Here is a 6,997-nt window from a genome sequence, read left to right on the forward strand (position 1 = left end):
TTAATGTTGCTTATCTATATCTATATCCTCTATGGTGCTAAATGAATGGGTATGGTAGTGCTTTTGTGATAAGAACATCTAATTTTTTAAGTATGACTCTTTTCAGGGTTTACTCTGTACTTAACACTGCTTTTATAGTTCTGAATATATAAAATTATGCAATAATGCTTCCTACTTTCAATCTAATTGAGCGATAGTATAGAGATAAAAGCAATATAAAAAATTTAATCTAAGATAAATTATATAGCTAAATGCTAATGATGTGTTAGCAGCAACCATAATCCCTGTGATAATCAGAAAAGAGAGTCATCCACTAGGGATAGAATAGATATCTTGGCCCTAGGAGGACTGAAATCACTATAATTTGAGTTAGATGAGGGACAATGACAGCTCTTACTATGTGCCAGCTACTAGTCCAAGCACCACATATGTGTTTTCATTGTAATCCACACAACAACCCTATGCAGTTGGTCAATGATGATCCTCATTTTAAGGAAGAGCAAATGGGTTAAGGAGAATTGAAGTAATTTACCACAGGTCATATATCCAGTAAGCAACAGCTGGGTTTTGCACTGACTGTCTCATTCCAAAAGCTGCTGTTAACCACTATGCTATATTTCCTTTCAGAAGGAAGGAAAGTTAATTGCATTATGGACAAGTAACAGAAGATGTAACAAACAACCCCAAAGTCTCAACAAAACAGAGGTTTATTACTTATCACATAACAGTTCAAGGCAGATGTTTAGCAAGCATCCTTCAAACTGACTCAGAGACCCAAGTTCTTGCCATCTTGTGACTCCATCATATCCTAACGTCACAAGTCCTCTCTCCTGGAGGATCACACGGGATTTTATGGCAAGTCCTGGAAAGAGCGACATTCCTCATTTCAACCAGCATTAAATACTTAGCCACATGGCTATTCCTAACTGCAAGGGAGGTTGGGCAATGTAATTTAGCCACATATCCAGGAAGAACATGGATACCAGTGAGCACTCATAATCTCTACCACACAAAGCAAGTCCCAAACCATTCATTCAAGTGCAAAGGGAATTCAGAGAAACTTAGTTCCAAAGTTTGTCCCCAAATGGACAGCTATAGGGCCCAATACCTAAAGAGATACAAGAGCCTTAATCCTAATTGCATTGGAGGTTCAATGGTGCCTAAATGGACAGTGGCACAGGTGGTTTCCAGAAAATTCCTGGCTGCAACTAAGGACTTAGGAGAACTATTAGCAGAGGTTTTTCCTTTCTCATATTCTCACCTTCCCTTGCTGATGGCATACAGCTAGGTCTCTGCCAGTGAGTCAGAGGCCCCAGGTTGGAGTATGGCAGGAAACCAAAGCCCTGCTAAGATGCCTTAACTATAGAATAGTTTAGAACATGGCTGGATTCAGGATGGGGTTCAGGTCCAGAGAGGGTGACCAAGTTGTCATACAGTGGGTATTAGAAAAAATTTTGCAATTGAATCATTATAGAAGTAGAGAGACATGAAGGAGATGAGCAGAAACAAAGAGAACTGTCACTCAATGGCTATGTATGCTGACCTAGAGATCATCCCTGGCACATTGCTGGTTGTGAGCAAATTGGTCTTGAGAAATAGGCATGGGGGAGGAGGACTAGGCCACAGACACTCTGACTTCCCAAACTTCTGCCCATCCTTTATTCTATGTCTTGGTAAATGGCACCACCATCCACCAAGCTGCCCAAGACAGAAATATGGATATCATCATTGAGTAGAAACTCAAACACCTAGTCTAGTGTATCCATATTATCTCTCAAATATTTCCCCTCCTTCCTACCCAGTCCCACCATTGTTGCTTTGCCTCAAGTTTTCTCATTTGGGCTAATGGATCTACATCTACTTGACTCCAGTCTTTCCTCCTTCACGTATACATTTAGTCCTCCAACAAATGTTGATGGAGTTCTACAGCAAGCAGTATCTGCTTCCCAATATCCTTTCTCACCATCTTCCTTACCAACTGGGGCCCAATTTGTCAGAAAAGTAATATGTACAGTTAAAGAAATCTCACCTTCCCAGAATTCTTTTTTATCTAGAGGTAACCATGAGACACAATTCTGGCCAATGAGAATTAGGCAGATATCTCTGGGAGTTCCCTTCCTAGTACTGCTTTGGGTACTAGGGAAGGCCTGAGGTGAACTCAGCAGTTGTTCTGACTTAAAGCATACCAGAGCTGCCATGGTCAGAGCTTTGGGGTGGAGCTGGACCTCAAAGGGTGGATGGCATTTTTCCCAGCAGAGGGAAAGGCAGATGCATTCTACACTTACCCCAAAAGCTATCTGGTTTGTTGCAAATGGCTCGGGTGCAGAGTCAATGAATTTAGGACACCCAAAGGCATTTTTCTTGAGAGCACATGACTGAGAAAACCCCACTTTTTCCCTAATCCCAAGCCAGTTTACCATTTCCCAGCCACCTCCAACTGAATGACAGCCAGGGTATCATTCCTTGATCTTCTCCACAGTAGTCAGCCTGAATAGGGGCTCCTTTTGCTCTGTTGGTAGAAATTAAACCCATGGGATCCGCTGGCCCCTCTGTAATCTGATCCATCTGCATTAAGAGAATTACTGCTCCCTGATTCCACTTAGCAGCTAGCATTGACCTCCAGACTGTAGGGAAGCTCCCTGAGTCCAAAATTTCTTCTGATCTCCTGCCAAGGGGCTCTGTAAACATTATGGGAGTCGGGTCCATGCAATAATGAAGCTGAACATGATGCTGAAGATTCTCTACTCTTGTGGTTTTTAAATAGAGACCTGTAGAGCTCTGGGGCTTCATCAGAGATGTCCTGAGGTTCACTAACATAGGCAGGAGGGAGCTGATGGGAGTTTTACTTTTACCTTTTTCATATTTGGTTCCTTGGAAATCATTCATTTGTATTTCTTACAAATATATAGAGGACCTCAGAGGTAAAGTAAGTGCCAAGATGGCAGAGCAGATTAAAGGCAAAGTTGGTAGGAGAACCCAGGACTCTTGTCTCCTAATTTAGTGTTTCCCATCATACCATGAGGTGGAATGGGTGACACCAGATCAGAAGAGAACATTTGATACAAAATCTTTGTGCAAGATAATTTTTTGAAATTCCCAACAATTACCACATTGATAAGAAATAATTTGTTTTTATGGGTTACAAAAAGTGGTAGAAAATAGACTTTTAAAAATAATTTGGATTACAATAGGAACACATTTTTTAATATCCCCATGACCCACCCCCCACCCCTAGATGGCACCCTCGTTATCTGCTCATTGTTTGCTCATTTTCTTTAGGAGGCACTGGGAATCAAACCTAGGACTGTCCGTGTGGCAGGTGGGCGCCCAACTGCTTGAGCCACATCTGCTCCCATGAACATATATATTTTTTTCATTTATTGAAGTATATCACTCATACATAAATATACATAAACAATAAGTGTATAGTAATAACTGTGAACTTACAAAACAAACATACATAACATCATACAAGGCTCTCATACCTCACCCTACCACCAATACCTTGCATTGTTGTGAAACATTTCTAACTAATGATTAAAGAGTCAAGTTCTCTCAAGTTTGATATGGTTTATGAATTCCAAAAATAGATATTGGATTATGTTTGTAAACTGGTCTGTACCTGGGGATGATTAAATTATGATTAGGGCTTTGATTGGGTCACATCAGTAGGACATTGAGGCCCTACCCCCATTGTGGGCGGGACCCACAGATAACACTACACAGTAGAGCAGAGGAGTTAGTTGGAGTTTTGATGCTGGAGTTTTGATTCAGAGCCTGGGGAAGTAAAGGTACAGAGAAGGAGGACATGGGAATTTTGAGCTGAGCCCAATGGTTATGGCAGGGTATATAATGTCCAGCATCTGTCCCTGCATTATTATTTAGGACAACTCCAAGTCCTGAAAATGCCCCCACATCACATCTCTTCTTCCCTGTCCCTGCCCTCAGCAACTACCATGGCCACTGTTTCCACATCAATGCTACAATTTCTTCCATTACTAGTCACAATAGTTCTATAGTAAAATATCAGTAAGTCCACTCTAATCCATATTTTATTCCTCTATCCTGTTAATTTTGGGATGTTGATGTCTACTCCACCTCTAGATCAAGAGGAGGCTTAGATCCCACATGGCTGATAGATATGATTCTCCTGCTTGCAGTTGTAGGCACTCCCATTTCCCTGATGTGGTGGTTGGCCATCTTCACCATCTTGTCAGCTGACCTGGGTAAGACCAACAAACCAGAAAGTAGGTATTGCAACTATACTGAGGCTCAGGGCCCAGCTGGCACATGACCAGACCAGAGATTCATGTCTCCTGAGTATACACCAACACCAGCATCAACCACAGGTTCAGTAAAAGTGACAGAAGAGGCATGTGAAGAAAGGTCACATCTGAGTCCAACTCCATCACACTCAGTAACATAAGTTCCAAAATAGGACACACTGACAGGGCACTGAACTCCAGAGCCCTCTGTCATGACCATAGAAACTGTGTGTCTCTGTAGCCCTCAGGAGCACCAGTACCTGGGGTTGTATCTACTTTGGCTGACTCTGGGATCTTGCTGAGGCATGCATAAGTGTGACCCCTCTGATGACCTCCTCACTCTTTTTTGAAGACTTTTAGCCTTATAAACTCATCTGTCTTTACCATTTCCCCCTTTTGTTCAAGGTCTTTTTCTAGTTGCATCATCAGTTAGTGATTGGTAGTAATCCCTCAGTGCCAGAGAGGCTCATCCCTGGGAGTCATGTCCCATGCTAGGTGGAAGGTAATGCATTTATATGCTGAGTTTGGCTTAGAGAGTGGCCACATTTGAGCAACTTGGGTGCTCTCAGGAGGTAATTCTTAGACACCCCGCAGCTCAAGGCCTAGTTGAAATTTCAGGCTGTTCTTTTGTATGTTCCTTTCAGAGGTCATTTCTTCAAGCCCAACAATCCTTTCTTCTGCCTCTTCAAATCTGCTATTAAATGATTCCAGCATATTTTTAATTTCATTTATTTCACCTTTCATTCGCATAAGATCTGCTATTTTTCTATGTATGCTTTCAAATTCTTCTTTGTGCTCATAAAAATCTAATTTCCTTAATCTCTTTAGCCATTTCATTGAATTTGTTAAGGAGATTTGTTTGAGCATCTATGATTAGTTGTCTCAACTCCTTTATATCATCTGAAGGCTTATCTTGTTCCTTTAACTGGGCCATATCTTCCTGTTTCTTGGTGTGGATTGTAATTTTTTGTTGATCTCTCAGCATCTGGCTTATTAGATGTAATTGTTCTGGGTGCAGTTTCTCTCTTTAGTTTAGGGTTTTCTTGCCTTTCTCCCTTGCTGGTTGTGTAGTAGGAGCCAAGGATATAGTCGGTGCTATATAAGCTGTAGAGGCTCAAGCTGCCCTCATTGCCTCAGGGTCTGATGAAGTTTCTCCCAACTTTCTCCTTTGCCAGGGTAAGGGACAGGGCCACAGCTGTGTGTAATAATCCACGTCATGCAAGGCCTAGACTGTAGTTGCCCAGTGAGACTGATGAAGCTTCAAGCCCCTTTCTCCCTTGCCTAGGGTGGGGATGGAGCTGCAGGTGTGGGCAGCAAGCTATGCTTTGCAGGTCCAAAATGACCACAGTTGCCCAGGTAGACTTCTGACTTTCAGTCTGCCTGCTGAATGTACCTGCAATTACCCAGAGAGGCTGGTGCAGGCTCTGCCAGCTTCCTCCCTGTTAATGGTGGGACTGAAGCCTAAGCTAGGGCTGCAGGCTGATCTGGGTGAAAGAAGCCAGTCCCTACCAGCACTGTGATTTTCAAACAGCCCAGCTTCCCCTCATGCTGGGGGTGGAGTCAAAATGGCAGCTACTAGCCTCTTTCCGACTTGGACATGTTCAAAATTTAGCTGTTTGTAGGGTTATACTTTAGCCAACTGAATTATTAATCAGTAGCTGAAGTTGGTGCCCAATTGCCTCTTCCTTCTCTGTTTTTAGCAAGTGGAGCTTCCAATTCCAGCCACAGAATAGCTCCCAAGGTGGCCTGTGCTACCAGTGGAAGATGGGCACTGGCCATTGTGGCTTGGAGCGCTCTACTTACAATCTTCCCTGCAGATAGGCAGTCTCCTCCTTCCATTCTTTCAAGGATATTGCAGGATGCTCTTCTGGTCTCCTGGAGCCCCCAAACAGGTGCTTTAGATAGCTCTGGGTGATTACTAAGTGCCCTGTAGCAGGAACTGATTCTAGGAACTCCTTGCTCTGCCGCCATGTTGCTGGTTGTCCATGAACATATTTTTAAAGGAACCAACCTGTGCTAGAAACTCCTTTTGGTAACTACTCCATAGTCAATCTGTTTTGAAGGTTTCATTGGCTATAAAATAGATCTGTGTAAAGAAGTCTTCTCCCCTCTCCCAGTCCTCCCAAACCCTATCCACCCTTTCTCCTCACCAGCTTCCTGGTCATTTTTTTTAGCACCAATATTCTAGTAGAGGAAAGAAAAGTATACTTATTCTTAGGAGACCTTAGAAAAGCAATGAACTTAAATACCCCCCTAATAATTAACCACCACCCACACCACAAAGAGTAGGTACCAGCCCAATCTACTTCAAATCCAGTCCCTCTACTCCACCCACCAACCCTAATCTAAGACAAACCAACAGAAAGGACTTCCTTTACTTTTCAGAAGTCATGGGAAAAAAAGTAAGCATTTAAGGGACATGTAAAGCACAGAACCTCAATGTGCCACTTTGAAGGTCTGTGTCAGTAAAGGCAGCATGAGTTTTTGTGTTTTTTTTTTTAAGATTTATTTATTTCTCTCTCTCCCCTTCCCCCTCCCCCCCACCCACCCGGGTTGTCTGTTCTCTGTGTCTATTTGCTGCATCTTCTTTGTCTGCTTCTGTTGTTGTCAGCAGCACGGGAATCCGTGTTTCTTTTTGTTGCGTCATCTTGCTGTGCCAGCTCTCCGTGTGTGCGGCACCATTCCTGGGCAGGCTGCACTTTCTTTCGCACTGGGCGGCTCTCCTTACAGGG

The sequence above is a fragment of the Dasypus novemcinctus genome, chromosome 12 (assembly GCF_030445035.2).
Source record: "Dasypus novemcinctus isolate mDasNov1 chromosome 12, mDasNov1.1.hap2, whole genome shotgun sequence".
In the NCBI taxonomy this organism is placed as follows: domain Eukaryota; kingdom Metazoa; phylum Chordata; class Mammalia; order Cingulata; family Dasypodidae; genus Dasypus; species Dasypus novemcinctus.